Genomic DNA, 24251 nt, shown 5'->3' on the forward strand with positions numbered 1-24251 from the left:
AACATTCAAGAAGTTATGGAGTTCTGTTTAATACCAACTGTGACTGTATCTTTTTGGTTATGTCCAAATTAAATCTAATTGTCTACCTAACCTTCTTATATTGCATATGCAAATGAGGGGATCATGGGAAATGGCTCCTACCCGCCCGACCTTTTGCAGCCTGAGGACGGCGCTGGAAGTCACGCTCCGTCACGAGGAGCGCGCCGCTGCGCACCTCTTCCGCGCAGGTCCAGCTAGGCGCGGAGTTGGTGCTGGTGGGGCATCGTGTGCGCGGCGTGAGTGCGTTTTTTTAGGTGAGGGACTATGGTGCATGAGATCCCCACAGAAGTCTGGTCCGAGACCCCGAAACGGTTCAGGGCCGCTGGTCTGGCCGGCCCACGCGCGCCGGGACCCTTGGTAGGGCTGGAGCCACGAATCGTGAGCCGGAAGGTGCTGGGTAGGGGCGGCCCCCACCTCGGGTTGGGATGGGCGCGCCGCCGCTTCCTCTGGGGTTCTCAGGACCAGCGCCCCGCCTCCCCCCCAGGCTTTGCGTAGTGTGACTCGCGGATTGGTGGCTGCCTGGGAAAGGTCACGCCCTTTGTCCAGCACTGGACCAGACACTAAATCAGTGCCATTCCTCTCAGCTTGTAGGTTAGAAAGTTGAGGCTCCGAAAGGTTAGACCATCAAGGCCAAAATTATCCTGCCAGTGATGACACGAAGTTGGGATTCCAACGCAAGTCTGCTCTGAAATACTGATGTTTTCCCTGAGTTCCCAGTGGAACTCAGAACAGATCTGGGACCCGGAGTGCGGCCTCCCAAGGCCTTATCAGCCCAGACTTCCTGCCTTCGTTCGTTCAACAAATACCGAGCACCTGTGATGTCAGCGTGGGGCTGCAGGGGTGAACGAATGGTTAGGGTTGCTGTGGAAATGCAGCTTCCGTTCCAGCAAGGGCGCCAGGAAAGCATGCTCAGGGCTGAGCCGGACTAGAAAGAAAAAAATAGGAGGGACAGACAGTGAGTGGGGCCTGAAGGCCGCTTTAGCAGATGGGCAGAAGCGGGGGCATTTGAACTGTCATTTGATGCTGGGGAGGCAGCCCTGAGAGTCCAGGCAGAGGAAGACCTGAGCCAGCTGAGTCAGTTTCACCCACTGGGGCCAGTCCTTCGGGGAAGGCCGCTGTGGAAGCGTTTGGTGCACTGAGAGAGCAGAGGGACTCATTCAGCCTCATCCGGGCCGGGGAGGGGGGGGGGGGCACTCGGTCCGACTTCTGGGGACTTTGGAGGTCCCCCTCCCCCACCTGTTTTTAGTGAAATGGAAATTAGGCACATGGGCCCAACTTCTCTGACCTCTCTCTAAATAAGCAGTAAGCAAACACAAGCCTCCGAATGTTAATATGGCCTTTATTGAGCGAAAAGAGCTAATTTGGGCAATGATGTTTCCCTCAGATTTACGAAAGGGAATTGCAAATAACGCAAAAGCGTATTAGCATGGATGGGCGATGATGCTCATTTTCAATTACATTTATTTAGAAGGAGAGCCTTTCGACACAGTCGATGCACACACTTGCCATGGTGACAGGTACATCTTGTGGGTTCATAACTGCCTCATTGCAAAAACCAGCAGGAGATGGACCAGGACGTTCACCACTTCTGGGACACAAGAGCCATCCTCCCTACACCTGTCTTTGTGACCTTAGCCAACTCCCAGGCCTTCTCTGATCTTGTTTGTCTTGTGCAAAATGAGGAAACTTCCCTAGAAATTATCTTTAACATCTCCTTCAGCTTTGACATGCTGTGATTTTTGTAACTGGTCAACTGAAGAACTTATTTTGAGACTGTAATTAGCAAGATGTAAAAACTTCAACACTTTTTGTTTTCTATTCTAGAAGGGTGGGGCATGCTGGTCACCCTTGGGGCATGAAGACCCCAGGAACAGTCCAGGGGGACTGTTGTAGACCTAGGGTTTGGACCTGCTGAACCACACAACACTTGCCCCTGAGCCCTGAAGGCCCAGTGTGGAGGAAGGGGGTGGGGAAGAGAGGAGAGAAAATGGGTTTTATGTGGCATGAAGCTGGAGGAGAGGAGACAGGGGGAGGACTCAGTGAGGGAGAGCCAGGGGGGTCATGACTTCCAGGGAAGTCCAAATTCCTATAGACCCCCGAGGGGCAGATGCTAACGGAGTGCACAGGTACAGAGAGGACTGGCACTGCTCAGCTGTCTCAGAGCTGAGGTGGGACTCCGGCTCCAGAGCTATTGGCTTCTCGCCACTCTGTAGACCTAAGGTGGCCCAATCCTGACAGTCTTCCCTGAATGTCCCGAGCTGCAGAACCCCAAGAGATGAGGAGTGGTTTCCTTAATCCTGTCTGAGGTGGTATTTTCCACCACTCTAGAGGGAAAGGACAAAGCCAGCTTTAATTTGATTTTGAACAATGAAGAACTGGGTGATTTTTAATAGTGAAAATATGCCAGTGAAGACATGCGCTCTTAGGATTCTCTAAAGTGGTGGTTCCTAACCTTTTATGGCCGTGCCCCACCTAAGCATCTCTAAAATCCTGATTCTCTCCCTGGCCCCACCCCCACCCCCCGTGACATATAATTCTTATTATTAAAAAAGTGAACTTCTAGTCACGTGGAAGAAGCCTAAAAGGCCACTTAGTCTGAACAAGCTTCCAAAAAACATGGCATCCATGAAAGAGAAAAATAAAAGAATTAAAGGACAGTTGAAGTACTAAGGAAGAAATCACTAAGAAACTGTTAAAAAATAACATGAAGTGATATGAAAAAAATAGCAAAGTTTCAAAACATAATAGAGAACTCAAATGCATAAATATGTCACAATATATATTTATACTAGAGGCCTGGTGCATGAAATTTGTGCACAGAGGGGGGGGGGCCCTCAGCCTAGCCTGCACCCTCTCCAATCCGGGACATCCCTCTCACAATCTGGGACCGCTGGCTCCTAGCTGCTCACCTGCCTGCCTGCCCGATTGCACCTAACTGCCCCCCATGCTGGCCTGGTCGCCCCCAACTGCCCCCCTCTGCCAGCCTAGTTGCCCCTAACTGCCCCCCCCCCCCTGCGGCCTGGTCTCCCCACGCAGCCTGCTGGTCGTTACTGTGATGGCATCCTGGACAATTTGCATATTCCTCTTTTATTAGTATAGACATTGTATATGAGGCCCCTAGATCCATAAGAAATGCAAAAAATTCACTGTTAATAACTCATTCTTGAATTGCCTCTTTTAAAAGTCAAATTGCCTCCCTTTGGGGTGTGTGCCCCAAGTTGGGAACCACTGCTCTAAAGTGACAGTATTTCCCCTACAGCCATTATGCTTCATATTTCATTTCATTTGAAGTGAGAAGGGCCAGGGACTCATCAGCCCCACCAGAAGGAAGAAGAAGCAGGGACGTGGAGAGAAGCAGCCTTGGTCTTCTCTGTACTGAGAACTCTGAGATGAAAGCCATTTGTGGCTTTCCCAGAATGTAGGGCAGGGACATGCCGAGTTCACAGGCTGACCCAGAAGCTCCACAGGCCCCAGATAGCGCATGGCTGGAGGAGGGCTGGGTGTGATTGAAGACACACACCCAAGGCTGACGGAAGTCTCTTTGAGCTTCATGGGAGTACAATTTCAGGGGTTCTGGGAAGCTCTCTCTAAAATCTCTCTGTTGCCATAAATCCTGCTATTGGTGCATGATTATTTTGAGCTGTTACTATATTAAGGGTTCACTGTGATTTAAAGACTTTTTTCCTCTGGCAATCCCAGGGTGGCCTAAGAGCATGAGGTGCTTAGGTTTAGGTTGTGGAAGGTACCTAAAAAGAGGATGGAAAAAGAATTGCCAAGTCCAGGTATAAAGTCTGCCAGCATCTGGGTGGCTCTGTCCAAATCCTCGCTGCCCTGAGTCCAGACATCACTTACCCCCAGGGTACACTGATAGCAGCTGTGGTACAGGGGCAAACAGCAATGGCTTTGACCGAGAAGGGCCATATTTACGGCCCAGCAATAAGCCTCCCTCAGTTTCTCCATCTCTAAAATGGAAATAATGATTTCCCTACTTCCTTTATAGGGTCATGAAGCCCAATGAGAAACCCCACTGTGAAGTGCTGTACGGCAAAAGGTAGGAATGTCAGCTTGTTAAACCCCATTCCAGCCTCAGGCAGTTAAATGCTTCCCTTACCTGGTGAGCGAGGCCTGTGTGCATCAGGAACAGACCTACAAAATATGAGCACCAAGATGAACCATCACATTGCATTAATATTTTCACACCACTTAACTCTCATTAAAATGTACTTTGCTGAGTTTAATATGTGATTTCAAATGACACAACATATTAAGTGCTTAATATACTAGAAATTATGAAACTATTATCGTTGATGCCATATGAAATAATTAGACTGAATTAAACTTTAGCAGCCAAGTGAAGGAAAGACTTCAACTTATAATGTCTTAAAGTAGCTTAAGCCACCACTGTAATCCCCAAAATAAACGTCCAGAAATTAGGATCTTTAAATAAAAACTGAAACTTAATCTGTACTTACACCCAGCTCTTCTGGGCTCTGGTGATGCGAGTGTTGTTGCCTTGGGGAGGTGAGGGGCTCTGGGACCCACCCCAGGGCAGGGTGTCGGGGTTAGGGCTTCAACTGCCTTTCCCTGGGCCTGGCTGGGGAATGACTCAAGTGGCTTGAGTAAGGAGTAAGGCTTCTGCTGAAGTGACATATTGGTCTTTGTTGCCCCAAATTAGCCTATTGATGAATTCTATATAATAAAAGGCTGATATGCAAATTGTCCCCTTGGGAGTTCGACCGGGAGACTGGGAGTTCGATTGCTTGCTATGACGTGCACTGACCACCAGGGGGCGGCGCGGAACATGGCTGGCAACCAGCAGTGACAGCGGCAGGATGCTGAGGGAGTGAGGGAAGGGGGAGGCGGGGAGGTGGGGAACCTGATCAACCCTGATCACCGGCCAGGCCTAGGGACCCTACCCATACATGAATTTCGTGCACCAGGCCTCTAGTTAAAAATAAAAAGAAACCCACCTTATTTACCATTTATTGATTGTTAATAATAATGTATATAGCCTGGCTGATGTAGCTCAGTTGGTTGGAGTATCATTCCATACACCAAAAGGTGGTGGGTTCAATTCCCAGTCAGGGCACATACCCAGGTTGTGGGTTCGATCTCTGATCGGGAGGCAACAGATTTGATGTTTCTCTGCCACATCAATGTTTCTCTCTCTCTTTCTCTCTCTCTCTCTCTCTCTCTCTCTCTCTCTCTCTCTCTCTCTCTCCTGTTTCCTCTCTCTGAAATAGTAAAAAATAATAATAAATTTGAGTGTGGAGACAAATATATTATCATTTACTGACCAGCAAGAATGATTTTAATGGAAGCAGTAAAACTTACATCAAGCAAACACATGTTTGTATTTAACTGAAAGCATGTATTTTCTTTAAGTATCAGGATTAGATTCTGCCTCATATAATAGAAAATCAAGTAACAGTGGCTTTACAATGACAGGTTAATGTCTCTCTTGCATGAAATAAGTTGTTTTTCAGGGTTTGGTCTGATGGCTCCACTGTGGCACCGGGCTAGGCTCTTTTATCATTTAGGGCAACAACTCGTCGTCCAAGATGGTTGCCGCAGCTCCAAGTTCCAGTGAACTAGTTACATCCCGTATTAGGGGCTGAATTGTAACACCCCCCCCCCCCCACACACACACACTATTCCTATGGTAAAGTCCTAGCAACCCCCATACTTCAGGGTGTGACCATATTTGAAGATAGGGTCTTTACATAGGTAGTTAAGTTAAAATGAAGTCAAATGGGTGGGCCCTAATCCAATATAACTCACGTTCTCACAGGAAGAGGAAATTTAGGTGTAGAGAGGTACAGAGGGAAGATGATGTAAAGACCCAGGAGAAGACCCAGGCCATCCACAAACCAAGGAGAGAGGCCTGGAACAGATCCTTCCCTCAGGGCCTTGAAGTGGACCCGCCCTCCTGACACCTCATCTCAGACGTCCAGCCCCCAGATCTGTGATAAATTAATTTCTGATGTTTAAGCCAACCAGTCTGTGGTCCTTTGTTAAGGAAGCCCTAAGCAAACCAGTAAGCCCAGAAACAGATGAATCTTGTAAACATGATGCTGAGTGAAAGAAGTAAGACACAAAGAATATATACAGTTGTACCATTTATATAAAGTTCAAAAATAGGCAAAACTAAACTATATTGTTTAGGGACACATATACAGGTGGTTAATGATGAGAAAAGCAAGGAAGAGGTTGCCACAGATGAGAAGAAAATGGGAAGGAACACGTGCGGGGTCCGGGGGTGACCGCAGTATTCTGTTTCTTCAGTGGGTGCTGGTTACTCCGGTGTTCTCCCTATAATAATCCATTAAACGGAAACTTTGTGTTTATGTGTAACAAATTTTCCAGTGTTTATAATAAAATGCTGTGAAAACCAGGAGGAGGTGGTGGGTGAGAAAGAGAAGAAGCAGAGGGAGAGGGAGAGAAGGAAGGGAGAAAAGGGGGAGGGGAAGACATAAAGTGAAGGAACCAGTGGGCTGACCTGGTACCAAGTGGGTTGGTCTAAGAGTCTGTGAAACCACAACTGTCTGTAAACAGAAGGCCTGAGGGTCAGGCGCTACCTCAGTACATCGCCTGAGCCCAGAATCTCAGGAGGAACACCCTCTCCTGGTCATGTCTTGGGAACTTTGTAAGCTAGGGAAAGCCACTGCCCTCTCTGAGCTGTGTTTCTCCTTCTTTAGACCAGGGAAACCTCACTAAATGTAAGGCTCATACTCTTGCTAATTCAGGTCTCTGCTCTGATGTCACCTCCTCCAAGAGGCCTTCCCTAACCACTTTCAGAGAGGCAGGGAGAGAGAGTTAGAAATATCAATGATAAGAGAGAATCATTGATCAGCTGCCTCCTTCACACCCCACATTAGGGATTGAGCCCACAACCTGGACATGTGCTCTGACTGGGAATCGAACTATGACTTCCTGGTTCATAGGTTGATGCTCAACCACTGAGCCATGCTGGCCAGGCCCCTAACCACTTCTTAACAATAGCACTCCCTTTCATTTTTTTCCCTTCATTTTTTTTCATAGTACTTAATACTGATGACAAGTATGTATCACTGAATTTATGTCAAATATTTCTTTGTGCACGAGGAGCAAGATTTTTGTTTTGTTTACCACTGTATCTCCGGTGCCTAAGACAGTGTTTGGCACATTGCAGTGCTCAGTAAGTATTTGCGGAGTTATGAAGATTAGAATGCTCTGCAGTGCCTGGCACTGAAAAGGCACCCAGTCAGTGCTCGTTTACTCCTCCCTTTTAGCTGAGACCCCACCCACATTTCCTGAGGCTTCGTCCAACCATCACCTGCCCCGACCTGAGACTGAGAAAGTGCCCACTCTGGTCATTAGCGTTATTTCCCCTTAGGTAACTGTCAGAGCCTCAGCGTTCTCTGGGGTCTCCTGCATGATGCTGCCTCATGGCGAACCTATGACACGCGAACTCATTTTTTTGGTTGATTTTTCTTTGTTAAATGGCATTTAAATATATAAAATCAATATCAAAAATATAAGTCTTTGTTTTACTATGGTTGCAAATATAAAAAAATTTCTCTATGTGACACGGCACCAGAGTTAAGTTAGGGTTTTTCAAAATGCTGACACGCCGAGCTCAAAAGGTTCGCCATCACTGAGCTAGGCCACTGCTTTCCCCTGGACCCAATGTGACCCATTTCACTCTGCCCCAGGGGAAGGGGCCTTCCCCTCAGAGTGACTCCGCTGCCCTGGATGACCCAGGCTCTAGACGCTGGCAGCACTTCGGGCGTGGGGGTCGTTCCCTTCATTTATAGTTTACTGTTGTGGGCCAGAGCGAGGCCCTGCAGACTCGGCCATAAAGCCTTCTCTCATTGCTCCATCAGCATTCATTGCTTCCTCTTCCCTGTTCTTGCCACTCAGTACCTGTATTTAGTGTTTATTTTCTCCTGCCTGGTATTAGAGTTAGTTGTTTACTTGCTTGCCTTCCCTGTGCCCTGCCCCCTCCCTGCTCAGACCCTGAACACCTCCTTAGGCGAGGGGCTAGACTTTATTCATTATTGTACTCGTAGCATGTAACAGCACCTGATGTTTAATAGACACATGTGTTTCTTTAAGCTTCTCCTATTAAAAGTGACAGATAATAGGATTTTAAAGTTAAGATGGCATTAGGACAATCTTCCTTGTTTTATACCATCTCCCAGCTTCCTAATTTAAAAGCTAATTAAAACATAGAAAAAGACAAAAACTTAGAGCCTTTCAGAAAAGTGGCAAATTGTTGACAGGGGTCTGGGGGGAATTTTCCTTGATGACATGCCAGTGTGTCTGGGTAAAGTCACGGGGTCAGTAGCCCACGTGTGCCTTGCCCTTTACACTGGCCCAGAGCCTGCAGACAAGAAGCATGTTGGAGAAGGTGCCGGGGTGTTTCTCAGCATCTAGAAGTGTTCAGGAATCTGGAAAATGGGCTGCAAGTAAAGTAGTAAAGAGACTAGACATGAAATGTAAATTTGGAAGGCATTTTGGGGAGCCAGAGGAGACCTAGCTTCAGTAACCACGTTCTCTGAATCTCCGGACCCCTAGCTTTTTATTAACACAAATTGCCCTAAAGCAAAGCAGATATACATATCAAAGGTAAGGTTTGGTATACTGTAGGCATTGTCAGGTTGGGGGAACTGCCTTCAGCTGTTTGGCCAGCAGCAGGTAATAACATATGCAAATCTTTAGGTTTGGGGAAATGCTTTCAGCTATTCCAGCAGGCAATAACATGTATCTTCAGCCCTACTGAAGCCTCAAGGTCCACCAACCTTTTGATGAACTTCTTGCATTTATGACCTGCTGGAATTAGGCCCCAGCAAGAAGGTTCACCCCCATTCACTGTTGGGGGTTGCTCAGCCAGAAAACTGGGCAGCACTCCTGTCCTGCAGGCATGGCTTTCTGCGGTGGTCACTTCCATTGGCTTCGGCCCTTCCATTAGACTGAGTCTGCCCTCAGCCATCTGGAGACTAGCAGTCAGCACCTCTGGGGCAGGGAGCAGCATGGGACTGGCGAGGGGACCCCTGGAAGGGGTGCTGGCCTAACGTGCAAATGCTACCGATGGAAAGAGTACAGTTTTAGTTACTATGTCTTGCATACTGCAGTCATACGGATGCATTGTAGGAATTAGATTGTATTAACTTGGTTGGAGGGTCTGTGGCTTTTAGTAGGAGAGTACAATGCATTTATATTTATTCTGGCAAATTTGGTCCTATTTTCGTGTTTGGGCTTTATTTTCATGTTTTGGTCTGGGTGTCCTCTTTCTTCGTTTTTTGCCTTTTGTGATATGCACAGTGATTTATTTGTTTTTATTTTCTGTGAGTTGGAAGGGGTACAGCCTATTGTTTCATTCTGTTGACACCTTCAAAATGGTAAAAAAAAAAAAAAAACTTTTTGAACCCATATTTCTCTATCAGATCCAAGATAAATTTATAATTTTGCCTCCTTATAAGATAAAGTGGGGAGAGTTTTCCAGTTCTGTTTAAGGCTCAGGTTATCATATGTGTTTTTAAAAACTGTATAGGTCTTCTTTTTTCATAAATTGGTTTTGACATTCAAGTTTTCAGCATGTTTATGATAATTATATTGAATTATCTATGTTTAAGTGGTTTTCATGTATACTGCATGTTTCAGTTACTATGGCTACACAAATTACCCCATAATGGCTTAAAACAATAATCATTTATTATCTCTTGCAGTTTCTGTGCGTCAGGAATCTAGACAGGATACAGGAGGGATGGCTTGGCTCTCCTCCACATTATCTGAGGCCTGAACAGGACTCAAAAGCTCCTCTCCAGCTTGGCTTTAGTCATCTGAAGGCTTATTCACCTATAGTTGTGCTGGCTATCAGCCAGCTGGGGGCCTGGCTCAGGCTATTAACCAGAAGTCCGACATATGAGTTCTCATGTAGCCTAACTTTGCTCACAATATAGCAATATAGTAGAGGTTGAGCTCAAAGGGCAAGTTTCAGAGAGAGAGAGAGAGAGAGAGAGAGAGAGAGAGAGCGCGCGCCAGGTGGAAGCCATATTGCCTTTTATATCTAAACTTCAGAAATCATTTGGTGTCACTTCTGCTGCGTCTTATTGGTTGGGGCAGTTACAAAGTTATGCCAGATTCAATGGAAGTATGTGAACTTCACTTTGTAAGACCAACATGTGAGATGCTTACACACACACACACACACACACACACACACAGTTATTTTTAACCTAAAAATAAAAGGCCTTTCAAAATGAGAGACAATGAGCCCTAGCTGGTTCGGCTCAGTGGACAGAGCGTCAGCCTGCACACTGAAGGGTTCCGGGTTTGATTCCTGTCAAGGGCACATGCCTGGGTTTCGGGCTCGATCCCCAGTAAGGGGCGTGCAGAAGGCCGCCAATTAATGATTCTCTGTCATTGATGTTCTGTCTCTCCCTCTCCTTTCCTCTCTGAAATCAATAAAAATACATTTTTTTTTTTTAAATGAGAGGCTATGTACCGGTTTGGCTCAGTGGATAGAGCGTCGGCCTGCGGACTCAAGGGTCCCAGGTTCGATTCCGGTCAAGGTCAAGGGCATGTACCTTGTTTGCCGGCACATCCCCAGTGGGAGGTGTGCAGGAGGCAGCTGATCTAGATGTTTCTAACTCTCTGTCCCTCTTCCTTCTTCTCTGTAAAAAATCAATAAAATATATTTAAAAAAAAAATGAGAGGCTATGTGCCCTGACCGGTTTGGCTCGGTGGATGGAGCGTAGGCCTGTGGACTGAAGGGTCCCAGGTTCGATTCTGGTCAAGGGCATGTACCTTGTTTGCCGGCACATCCCCAGTGGGAGGTGTGCAGGAGGCAGCTGATCTATGTTTCTCTGTTGTTGATGTTTCTAACACTCTCTCTCCCTCTCCCTTCCTCTCTGTAAAAAATCAATAAAATATATATTTTAAAAAAAATGAGAGGCTATGAACATTTACTCGAGATAAAAAAGAATAATCATTCAGGAAGCACTGATTCAGGCAGAAGCCCAAGTAATGTTCCAATTACCAGGCAAAGGCAATGGGTGTTTATGAGAAGGGAAGGGGAGCAATTGCATCAATAGAAGGAAGACATTTCTATTGGTGCAGATAATGTAACATAGTGACGCTAATTCTAAAAAATGCTTTAAATTTTTAGTCTGGTAGTCATCGGTTTGGTAGTCATGATATCCACTTTCTTGTTATCCCTTGCCAGCAGTTCTTTGGGACACCAGGTTGCTTTAGGCCCAGTTCAAAGTTCATTTTGCCCTATTTTAACATTCCAAGAGTTTGAGGCATAAAAATGCAAGGCAGTTCCTCTGGCATGGCAGCTCTCACCCTATTATTTATTTATTATTTATTTATTTATTTCTCTCATTCCATTTTAAAGTGGGAATTGAAACTCAGGTTAACTCCCTTGCTACCCTGAGTCACGTGAGAAACATTGGAAAGGAAGTCCTGGGACCCACTTCTGAAAAATCACTCCACTGCTGAATCCATTGCACTGTGACTTTCTGATTTTACTCTTAGATGGAACTTTAAACCTTAGGTTGGGGTCTCCTTGCTGCCTTGGTATCTTCAGGTTGAAATCTTGCCTCAGCCACTAAAGTCACAGGTGGGTGAAGTGGGCTTCCCTCTCCTCACCTCTTAACTGGCCATCCTGCAGCATGCTTCCTTTATTGTGATAAGACTGACTTTCATCTGAGTCCTGTGCTCCCAAAAGGCAGCAGTGATTAAGAAATTCCCCACCTGAGCAAAAGGCAGCAGTGATTAAGAAATTCCCCGCCTTGCCCTGGCAGGTTTGGCTCAGTGGATAGAGCATAGACCTGCTGACTGAAGGGTTCAGGATTCCACTCAGATCAAGGGCATGTACCTCGGTTGCAGGCTCAATCAATCCCTGGCCCCAGTCAGGGAGGATGGGGGAGGCAGCCAATTGATGGGTCTCTCTCACATCGATGTTTCTCTCTCTCTCTCTCAAAATCAATGGAAAAATATCCTCCGCTCTGGTGAGGATTAACAAAAATCAAAGCAAACAGCCCTAGCAGTTTGGCTCAGTGGATAGAGTGTCAGCTTGTGGACTAAACCTGGGTTTGATTCCAGTCAAAGGCACATGCCCAGGTTGTGGGCTCAATCCCCAGTAGGGGATGTGCAGGAGGCAGCCAATCAATGATTCCCTCTCATCATTGATGTTTCTATCTCTTTCTCCCTCTCCCCTCCTTTCGGAAATTAATAAAAAAATATTTAAAAATATTTTTTTTAAAAGAAAGAAATTCCCCACCTTTTTAAGTTCTGGGGAAATAGATAAGGCAAAGAACCACCTTGATTTCCCATATTCCAAGAAAATAAACCCTCTCCATTCCCTTGTTTACCTGTGTCTCCAAACCTCAAGTTCCCCTTCTTTTCTTCAAAAAACCATCATCCAACGATATGTCTTTTATTTATGTTTTTTAGAGCGAGAGGGAAAGAGAGACCTCTATGGGTATGTACCCTGATGGGGAATCGAACCCGTGACCTTCGGTTTACTGGACCATCCAACTGAGCCACGCAGGCCAGAGCCCCCCTTCCTTTCCTTTCAGACCTTCCTCACTAATGAACATTCTCCATATTGGCAGAGTCTAAATAAAATCTTCTCCTTCATTGTCTGATGCCTTTTGCTTTCACAATCACCAGAGGTTATTGTGTCAATTGGCTGGGCACCCAGGGTCCAGGTTCCAGTCTTGGCTCACGCATGTCTGGCTTTCCCTTCCGGCGGCTTGGGGTCTCGTAGAGAGCCGCTGAGGGCCCCTTGCTTGCAGGATGTGTGAGCGGTAACTCAACCCCGCAACTCCTGCGTGGGAAGGCGGGGCGAGCGAGCAGCTGTAACTCTCGAACGCTGCCACCAGAGGGCGACGGCTGCGCGGAGGAAGGCCTTCGCCTCCGCACCACCTCACTCCTGCAGAGCCTTTCAAAGGCGCTTTGGACACCACGCCGTGTTTTCAGCCCCCCAGCGCTTTTCCCAGATCCCTACAGCCTTCCTCTGCTTCACCCGCTTCTCCCGCCGCGCTGTCTTCTGCTCCCGCTCCTGGATAGACTGCTTCTGTCCCTGCTCCCCGAGAGACTCTTGAGTGGGAGGGGGAGGGGAAGGAGACAGGGATCAAAAGCCAGGTTCCAGCCTGGGGACTTGCAGTGCTAACCTGCTGACAAGGTCCCTTCCCCTCTTGCGGCACTCTGACCCCTTCTGGAGACCTGAAGAATCTGAGGCAGCTGGGGAGTGGGGAGGAGAGGCCGGAGAGGAGGAGCCCCAAGAGTGCTGCTTTGGGCCCAGCAGGTAACCAGTCACACCCATCAGCCATTTGGAACACCCCAGTGTCCCCTCTAAGTAGGCAAGACAAGAACTGCTACTTCCAGATGGGGAAACAGGCCCCCAGCCAGCACGTGGCAAAATTAAACTTGGGCCGCTTCAGCAGAAAGGAGCCCAGGACATCTCTCAGAGGCTTAAAGGTTTGAGTTTTGTTTTTTGATGATTTTTTTTTTTCAGAGAGGAAGGGAGAGAGATAGAGAGTTAGAAACATTGATCAGCTGCCTCCTGCACACCCCCTACTGGGCATGTGCCCACAACCAAGGTACATGCCCTTGACCAGAATCCAACCTGGCACCCTTCAATCCACAGGCAGACGCTCTATCCACTGAGTCAAACCGGTTAGGGCAAAGGTTTGAGTTTTAAATGACATGGTAAGATGATCACGTTTGCTTTTTAAAGTATATATGTCTATATACACTCTAAAAGCAAATATAAATAGAAAAGCCACAGTCCACAGTGGCTCTCTCTGGTGGTTGGAATAGCAGTGGCGTGAAGAGGATTTTCATTTCCTCTGTATTGTTCAAATTATGTATTCCTAGCATATGTAAACCAGAAAAAAGAAAAATGATTCAGTATTTCTGTTTGTGTCATACATCCTCTTTAAAGAATTGAAAAACACAAGAGAGAATGAAGGAAATAAAATGTGTCACTAATGGTCCTCCCTCGTAAATATGGATGTTTTTATTTCCAGTCAGTTTCTTTCTCTGCCAAATGTAAATAACAGTATTAACTGTACAGGAATGTTGCGAAGGTTGAGTGAAAGAATGTATATAATAGCGAACATTCCAGAAGTGTTAGCTGTTTTATACAATATATGCTGTTGTTTTCACTTATACCATTGCTTCATGAATAGTTTCTCATGTCAACTATTCTTTAAAAATTACATTTTTAGTGATTGCTCAAAGTTTCATCCTATTTAAGTACCATTTATATAACTTATCCCCTATTGTTGAACCTTTAGATTGTTTCCAATTTTTGCTGTTAAAATAACAGTGAGATTAACATCTTTAAACATCTCTCCCTGTCAGCATTTCTGATTACTTCTTTAGATGGATTTCTAGATGCAGGATTACTGGGACAAAGGGTGCAAATATTTTTCAGGCTTTTGATTCAGGTTACCAGATTGCTTCCCAGAAAGATCTTGCCAGTGTGCACTCCCACCTGCAGTGTGTGAGAATGCCTGTCCTACAGCACACAAAGGAGGGATTTGGGGAGGATGAGTGAGATTTGATTAAGTTGTTGGATTGAGGAGGAGTCCTGTAGGGAGAGAGTTTAAATTTCAGGAGAGCGAGGGGATGTCTAAAGGAGTGTGATCCCTGGGAGAAGCGGGAGGGGGGTGGAAGCACATTTATAGGGTTTGCCTTGGACTTGAGAAGGGACAGCTCATTTTCTGAGACTGGTGGAAAGAGGTGGGATTGGATGTGGATATACAGTCACTGTAAGTGGGTAGGTGACATTCTAGAGGGCTAGTCCCAAGGGGTCCCTTTACTCAGTAAAGCAGGAAGCTGAGTCATCTATTCAAGGGTAAGGGTGAGGGCTAGCGAGGAAGGGAAGTTGAGGAGGGGAATGCAATCTTTTTACCTAAGGAGAGTAAAAGGGTTGACAGTGGCTGGACATAGCGGTGGCACCGTTCTTAGGGGCTGTGTGTATACTTTCTCTACAGGGTGTAGCCATCTGGGGGAAGAACAGGTGCACACTTACTCATTTAAACCAAATCTTTCAAAACATGTGTTAATAGTAGAAAACAATGGGGTCAGGGAAGTCGAAGTAGTGAAAACTTATGAATTTCTGGAGTTGTGCCAAACTTTCAAGGAACAGTTTACTCCTATCTTATGTAAGTTTTTCCAGAAAATTGCTGCCCAAATTATTCTATGAAACAGTGTAATCTTGATTCCAAAATAGTAAGGACAAAGCAATAAATGAAAGAAATGGGCTTATTTTACCTAAGTTCTAGTACAAAAATCCTAAATAAAATATGAATTAACTAACAGGTATATATTCTAAAAAACAACTTTTGATCAAGTAGGGTTTATCCCAGGAATTTTAAGTTGGCTCGACACCAGAAATCACCTATTTAATAAAGGACAAGAGTCATACAATGATCTCAATTGATGAAGAGAAAGCATTTGATAAAGTTCATCACCCGTTTACAATTAAATAATAACAGCAAACTGGATATAGGAGAGACATTCATGCTAAAGGTTATACAGCAGAAACTTAAAACAATCATTACACTTAATGAAGAAATTTTAAGTGCGTTCTCTTTAAGGTCTGGAATAAATAAGGGAATCCAACTATACTGCTACCATTTGGTGTAAAATAATGGAAGTTCTAGACAAAGCTATCATGGAAGAAAGAATTAGAGATACAAGGATTGGAAGAGAAGAGACAAAATTATCATTATGTAAAGATTATGTTTTCATTTGCTTTGAAAAACAGATAACCAACAAATAGACTGTTAAAACTATTAAGAGCCCAGCTGGTATGGCTCAGTGATTGAGAATTGACTCATGAACCAAGGGGTCACCAGATCAATTCCGGGTCAGGGCACATGCGTGGGTTGCGGGGCTTGATCCCTGGTCGGGGGGTTGGGGGGGCGTGCAGAGGCAACCGATCCATGATTCTCTCTTATCATTTTTTTTTATATTTTATTAATTTTTATTTCTTAAAGTATTACAAAGAGTATTACATATGTCTCCTTTTTTCCCCCCTTGAAAAAAAACAAGAGATGCCAGAACCGGTTTGGCTCAGTGGATAGAGCGTCGGCCTGCGGACTGAAGGGTCCCAGGTTCGATTCCGGTCAAGGGCATGTGCCTGGGTTGCGGGCACATCCCCAGTGGGAGGTGTGCAGGAGGCAGCTGGTCGATGTTCCTCTCTCATCGATGTTTCTAACTCTCTATCCTTCTCCCTTCCTCTCTGTAAAAAATCAATAAAATATATTTAAAAAAAAAAAAAAAAAAAAAAAAAAAAACAAGAGAATTCAGTAAAATCTTTGGATACAAGATTAACCTAAGAAAATAAGTCTATTAACATTTCTCTTCAGCAGCAGTAACCAGCTTCTATTCACTATAACAAAAAAGCATGTACAAAATCTAGGAATGACACCCTAACTGGTTTGGCTCAGTGCATAGAGCATCGGCTTGCGGACCAAAGGGTCCCAGGTTAAATTCCAGTCAAAAGGCACGTACCTTGGTTGCAGGCCTTGGTTGCAGGCTCCTCCCTGGCCTGGGCCTGGTCAGGGCGAGTGCAGGAGGCAACCATTCGATGTGTTTCTCTCACATCGATGTTTCTCTCTGTCTTTCCCTCTCCCATTTTCAATGGAAAAATATCCTCAGGTGAAGATTTTTTAAAAAAAGCACAAACCAGAAGGAAAAATGGATTAATTTGGTGATGTCAAAATTAAAGAGTTTTGTTCAAAAGAGGATACTATGGGCAGACAATAGGTGATAGAATGGGATAAAATATTTGTAAATCTAAAAATGATGAGATCAATACATAGAATATACAAGTAACTCATGAAGACCAATAAACAAAAGAGAAACTTTTCGATCTAGCAAGTAAGGAGCCTGGGAGTCTGAATTCTGTCTTAACAAGTGAAAAGCATAACAAATTGAAAATAAATAACTCTTCTTTGATATGACAGAGAATGGGGGTTTCAACACCCCTCTATCAGAAATGAACAGTCTACCAGGTGGAAATCAGTAAGGACATAGTTGAATGCAACATCATCATCAATCAAGTGGATATAATTGATGTCCATAGACTATTTCACTCAATAACTAAAGAATACACATTCTTTTCAAACTCATACAGAACATTTGCCAAGATATACCACATTCTGGGTTATAAAACACACCTTAGTAAACTTAAAACAATAGAAATTATACAGTGTTTGTTCTCAGAAGGCCTTGGAATTAAACTAGAAATCAATGACAAAGATAGCCGGAAAATCCCAGATACCTGGAGATCAAACAACACACTTCTAAATGACACATGAGAATGAAAATACAACTAATCAAAAACTGTGTGATGCAGCAAAAATAGTGCTTAGAGAGAAATTTATAGCATCAATGAGTAGTGAGAAAAAAGATCTAAAATCAGGGTTCTAAGCTTCCATTTTAGGAAACTAGGAAAAGCAAAGCAAATAAATCCGAAGAAAGCAAAAGGTAGCAGACTCTACAGAAAAATGGGCAGCCCTACCTGGTTTGGCTTAGTGGAGAGAGCGTTGGCCTGTGAACTGAAGGGTCCCAGGTTCGATTCTGGTCAAGGGCATATGCCCAGGTTCCATGCTCAATCCTCAGTAGGGGGTGTGCGGGAGGCAGCCAATTAATGAGTCTCATTGATGTTTCTATCTCTCCCTCTCCCTTCCTCTCTGAAATCAATAAAAACATATTTAAAAAAAGAAAAATGGGCAGTGTATCAACAGGCAATTTATAAAATTGGAATCCTGAATAGGCCTATAAAGATAATTATTAAGAATTAAAATCATCAGTAATCAGAGAGTTTCAAATAAAGACAATAATGCAATCACCTTACACCTGTTAGACTGGCAAAAGTTAGAAAGCTGATCCTGGCTGACATGGCTCAGTGGTTGGAGAGTCGGCCTGCTGGAAGCAGCCAGAGGCAATCAATGTCTCTCTCTCTCTCTCTTCTTCCCCCTCCCCTCCCTTCTACTCTCTCTAAAAATCAATGGAAAGCCCAGCTGGCATGGCTAAGTGGTTGAGTGTTGACCTATGAACCAGGAGGTCATAGTTCAATTCCCAGTCAGGGTACATGCCTGGGTTGTGAGTTCAATCCCTGTAGGGGGCATGCAGGAGGCAGCTGATCAATGATTCCCCACCCCTCAAAAAAATAATAAAAAATAAAAATCAATGGAAAAAATATCCTTAGTTGAGGATTAACACACACATTTAAAAAAAAGGTGTTGAGGGCTTATACCAGGGGTGGGCAAACTTTTTGACTCGAGGGCCACAATGGGTTCTTAAACTGGACCGGAGGGCCGGAACAAAAGCATGGATGGAGTGTTTGTGTGAACTAATATAAATTCAAAGTAAACATCATTACATAAAAGGGTACAGTCTTTTTTTTTTTTTAGTTTTATTCATTTCAAAAGGGCCGGATCCGGCCCTCGGGCTGGCTGGCTTATACTATACTATGCAGCTGTTAGAGAAGCAAGGGATGTAGTAACATAAATAGACCTTAAAAACAGTGCTGAGTGACAAAAGTAAGAAGCAGAATGAGATAAATAACTCAATACCATTTACATAAATTAAAATACATGCACATAATTTTATAATTTATTGCATATATGTGTTTTTTTTAATATATTTTTATTGATTTCAGAGAGGAAGAGAGATAGGAACATCAATGACGAGAGAGAATCATTGATCGGCTGCCTCCTACATGCCCCTACTGGGGATTGAGTACGCAACCCAGGCATGTGCCCTTGACTGGAATCGAACCCATGACCCTCAGTCCGTAGGCTGATGCACTATCCACTGAGCAAAACTGGCTAGGGCAACATATATGTTTTTTTAAATCAATTTTAAAAATGCATATGAGGTCAATGGGAGGGATGAATAGGAAGAGGACAGAGGATTTTTAAGGCAGTGAGAGTACTCTGCATGATACTATAATGAAGGCTACATGTCATCATACATTTGTCCAAGCCCATAGAATATATCACACTAAAGGTGAATCTTAATGTAAGCTATGGACTTTGGGTGATTATGGCGTGTCAATGTTGGTTCATCAATTATAACAAATGAACCCTCTGGTGAGGGATATTGTAAAAGGAGGAGGCTAGGCAGGTGTGGGACATCTCTGTACCTTCCTTACCTAACTTTTCAGTAATATTTGAGGAACACACACACATATATATATATATATATATATATATATATATATATATATATATATATATATGTATATATATACAACTTGAAATAGTTCATAAACCTAAATCTAGGAGCTAAAACTATTGAATTTTAGGGGGAAAAATCTTTGAGTTGGGGTTAGGCAGAGACTTTTTAGGATTAAAAAAGCATGAGTGGCAAAAGAAAAAACGGATATATTGAGCATCATCAAAATTACAAACATATGCTTTTCAAAAGACACTGTTAAGAAAATGAAAAGGCAAGCCACAGCCTGGAAGAAGTATTGGCAAAAAACACATATGATAAAGAATTCTGTGCCAGTCATCGACTTATTGCTTCTCAGCTCCAAATGCATCCTTCTTTGCTGCTCTGTGATAATGGAGGTGGGCTGGGCGAATATTCACCTGTGACTTTGGTGTGATGTTATGGCAGCAGAGGGTGCTGGAGAGACACTGAAGGAGGAAGGCATCTTCCCTTCCGGTTGCCCCTGTCCTGCAGCCAGTTCTCCTGCACTGGGCTCCTCCCACAGGGCACGGCTTTCTCCATTGCCTGCCTCCAGCTCCCAATTCTGGTAGCACACAGCAACCAGCAGTGCCCGGCTGCTAGAAGCTTCCCTCGGCACCTTTTCAAAGTGGTGTGCCCCAGCAAGGCACCTGACTGAACTGCTTCTCCCAGGACCCCTCAGGGGACTGTGCAGCAAGTTCGCAGGTATGGCACGTCCCTGTGGACAACATCCCCAGGACCCTAAATGGCCGATTTCTGGTATCCACTGGTGAGCCACGCTGTGCTCTTTCCAACAGGTCTGGAGCGCTCCTCAGACACTCTGTCTCAGCTCTGCCTGTAGTGGCTGTCCCTGTCTTTGCTTTTCTTTCTGTATTTGTCAGTCGTCTTTGACTCTTCTGAGTCAATTCCCCATTACTCCAATCTCCTGTTAATGATTCTCCTGATTGGACTCTCACTGATACTGGCATATCCACAATATCTAAAGAAACCTCACAACTCAATAATAAATAAAACAAACCTCACACCTAAAAGAGCAAACAAAAAATTTAAACAAACCACCAAATATATAGAAGGCAGATAAGCACATAAAAGTATTTTCAATACGATTAATCCTTAGGAATTGCAGATTAAAACCACAATGAAATACTACTACATCACAAAACAGCTCAAATTTAAAAAAACCGACAGTATCAACTATCATTAAGGATGCAAAGCAACACTTATGCATTGCTAGTGGGAATGCAATACAAAGTGGTTCATCACTTTGGAATAAAGTTTGGCAATTTTGTAGAAAGTTAAATATACACTTATGAATATATCTCATTGTTTTAATTTGCAATTCCTTAATGACAAATGATGTTGAGCATCTTTTTGTATGCTTATTTACTATCTGCTTATCCTCATGGTGAAGTGTCTACAGAGATGTTTTACCCGTTTTTAAATTGGGTTGTTTGTTTTTTTTACTGTTGAGTTTTAAGAATTTGTATATTTTGGATACTAGTCCTTTATCAGATATGTGTTTTGTAAATATCTTCTCTCAGGCTGTGACTCTTTCATTCTCTTAACAGTGTCTTTTGCAGAGCACAAGTTTTTAATTTTAATATAGTCCAACCAATTTTTTGTTTCATGACTTATGCTTTTGGTGTTGTATCTAAAAATTTAGTGCTAAACCCAAAAGTTACCTAAATTTTGTCCTGTCTTCCTCTAAAAGTTTTATAACTTTGCATTTTACATGTAAGTCTAGGACAAATTTTGAGTTCATTTTGTGAAAGATGGGAAGTCTATGTCTAGATTCTTTTTTTCTTTGCTATGGACATTCAATTCTTCCAGCACCACTTATTGAAAAGAATGTCCTTTGTCCGGCCGGTGTTGCTCAGTGGTTGAACCAGGAGGTCATGGTTAGATTTCTGGTCAGGACACATGCCCAGGTTGCTGCCTCAATCCCCAGTAGGGGGCATGCAGGAGACAGCCAATCAATGATTCTCCCTCATCATTGATGGTTCTATCTCTCTCTCCCTCTCTCCCTCTCTGAATTCAAATATATATATATATATAAAAGAATTGTTCTTTCCTAAAAAACAACCCTTCCCACCACTCTCATGGTCTTCACTCCCCCCCCCCGCCTTTTTTTTCTTTTTTTAGTTGATTTCAGAGAGGAAGGGAAAGGGAGAGAGAGATATAGAAACATCTGTGATGAGAGGGAATCATTAATTGGCTGCCTCCTGCACGCCCTCCACTGGGGATTGAGTCCACAACCCAGGCATGTGCCTGACCAGGAATCAAACCGTGGACCTCCTGGTTCATAGGTCGATGCTCAACCACTGAGCCACGTCAGCCGGGCTTCACTCTTAATGGCTATCATAATAATTCTTGGCCTGGTGTCTTGGAGGCCCAACAATCTCTTCTGGAACAGTCTTTGGCATTTGTGGCCTTCTCTGGCCTCAAAGGATATGTATCCAAGTTCTGGGTGTGGTGCAAAAAAAGGAAAGTGACTCACGCCCTCCACCAGTACATGCACCCATAACACACACCGGATCCCTGTGCACATGAAGGGGAGGAGGGCATTCGTGAAGGAGTGAGAGGGTTAGCATGAACAATTTACTAATATAGTCAGGTTCATACTTAATCATTCTACTCTGGCATTCTACTAGAATTTATTTAGTGCCACCACCATCCCCCAAACTGAAAAGTCAGTACCACAGTGGTATTTATAACTCACATGCAGTTAGGGTTACAGTCTTACATTGTTGTTATTTTTAATCTTTTTGTATCATTTTGTTTGGGCGTGTCTCTTCGAGGCAAATTGTTGATTTTTTAAAAAAATATATTTTATTGGTTTTTTACAGAGAGGAAGGGAGAGTTAGAAACATCAATGAGAGAGAAACATCGATCAGCTGCCTCCTGCACACCTCCACTGGGGATGTGCCCACAACCAAGGTACATGCCCTTGACTGGAATCGAACCTAGGACCCTTCAGTCCGAAGGCCGATGCTCTATCCACTGAGCCAAACCGGTTAGGGCAATTGTTGATTTTTTGTAATTCAAACTTTGAGTCTTTGCCTTCTACTAGGCCAGTGGTCGGCAAACTGCAGCCCCTTGAGTGTGGCTCTTCCACAAAATACCACGTGCGTTTGAAACTTTGTGGCAACACTCAAGGGGCCAAAAGAGCCACATGTGACTCGCGAGCCGCAGTTTGCCAACCACTGTACTAGGTGGTTTAACGCATTTACATATATTGTTAAATTATGTATTTAGTTTTTGAGTCTTGCTTATGATTCATGCTTGTTTATGATTCTAATTACTTTTTTCCTGTCTTTTTAAAATATATTTTTATTGACTTCAGAGAGGAAGGGAAAGAGATAGAAACATCAATGATGAGAAAGAGAACCATGGGATCGGCTGCCTCCCCTATGCCCCACATTGGGGATCAAGGCCTCAACCCAGGCATGCTCCCCATCGGGAATCCAACTAAGACCTTCTGGCTCGCAGCTCAAAGCTCAACCACTGAGCCACACCAGCCGGGCTTTCTTGTCTTTTATTGGGCAGATTGTGTTTGGTTTGCTTTTATCTTGCTGTGATTCGCAAGAAAAAATATCCTATTTTAAAATTTTACTAGGCTTAAGTGTTTAATATGTTTTTATTGATTTTTAGAGAGAGAGGAAGAGAGAGGGATAGAAACACCTGATGAGAGAGAAATTCCTGCACTCCCCTTTCTGGGGATCGTGTCCTGACCAGGAATCAAACCTTGATCTCTTCTGTTCCTGAGGTGGCTCAACCACTGAGCCAACCAGCCTGGCGGCTTAAGTTTAAAAATATATTTTTTATTTTAAGAGGACCTGCACGTCATTATTAAGCATGTTCTAAGTCTAATAAAATACCAGTGTTCTTCTAAGAAATGTATTTCTTAGTGTCTGTACCTTAGCAAATCACCTCCAAATGAAATGATACAGATTTTTAGTGTAGGGATAGTATGGTAAGATTTTAGACTTCGTACAAAATAAATATGTAACTTATCACACATACTGCTACTCAGAAGTCCAGCTGTGATCCTTGTCAGTGACCCTTTTGAATTGCAGCTAATCTTCTTACTAGTTTTAGTAGAATTAATTGATAATGTGGTGATTTTTCTTTGGTTTCTCAGCCTTATTTACTCCTTTGACATCACATTCTCGTATACATACTCTGTCTTTGAGGAATAGTAAACCTTTTGTAGATAAGTAAAATAAATAGCCCCTCATACCTTTTTTGGCATGCTATCTATAAAAGCACTTTGTAAACATATGAGTGGTAAAATCAGCCCTTCAAGGGATTTTTCAAACCCTTGTGATTTTATAAGGAAGGTCCATAAATATAACTGACTTAATTTTTTAAATATGAAGCTTTACTTAAATAAATTTATCTTCTAATAAATGTCATTTTTCCCAGGTCTTCACACCACAGATAATACTAGGAAAGAAAGAAGTATGTGCTGTTGCAGAGTAAACATGAGTTACTCTTATTTGTCTATTTAAAATTGTAACAGAATTCAGGCGCACATATCCATGTGACTGTGATTATGAGCAATGGCACTTGCTCCATTGTTTGTTTTTCACTTGGTGCTCGTCACTGCCTTGTGGTTCCTAATAGAAGTGATCCTCCAGTCACGCTCTTTCCTGTGCCTTCTGGATGTGATGCGGTCTTTGTGTTTGGTGCCTCTCCCCTGCCTCCTTCCCAATTCTAAAAATAAGAATTTTTCTATGGGTAAAATAAGAAGAAAACGAAAGTGAGTAAAAGAATCACAACTCGCAGACACCCAGATCATTCATGATCCCCACAGCTATTTCTGGTGCCACTGGCTGGGCTAATCACTATGAGCTGAGGCTAGGTGGTAGGTCACATGCACCTTGGGGTAGCTCTCTAAGCCAGCCATGTCTCTGCCTCCCAAGAAAGAGCACTGTAATTCAGGGGAGTGAGAGTGTTACAGTATATCTGAATCCACTGTATTTAGATAGTTGATTAAT

At 43.8% G+C, this 24251-nt stretch overlaps 1 long non-coding RNA gene across 1 annotated transcript; it reads left to right on the forward strand.

Moving 5' to 3' along the window:
- Window positions 1–167: 167 nt before the first annotated feature.
- Window positions 168–23736, forward strand: LOC106699207. The gene is made up of 3 exons (XR_001350688.2): window positions 168–293; window positions 4040–4090; window positions 23677–23736. It is a non-coding gene; the product is annotated as an uncharacterized LOC106699207 (long non-coding RNA).
- Window positions 23737–24251: the final 515 nt, after the last annotated feature.

Source organism: Myotis lucifugus, unplaced genomic scaffold, assembly GCF_000147115.1.
Source record: "Myotis lucifugus unplaced genomic scaffold, Myoluc2.0 scaffold_338, whole genome shotgun sequence".
Lineage (NCBI taxonomy): Eukaryota > Metazoa > Chordata > Mammalia > Chiroptera > Vespertilionidae > Myotis > Myotis lucifugus.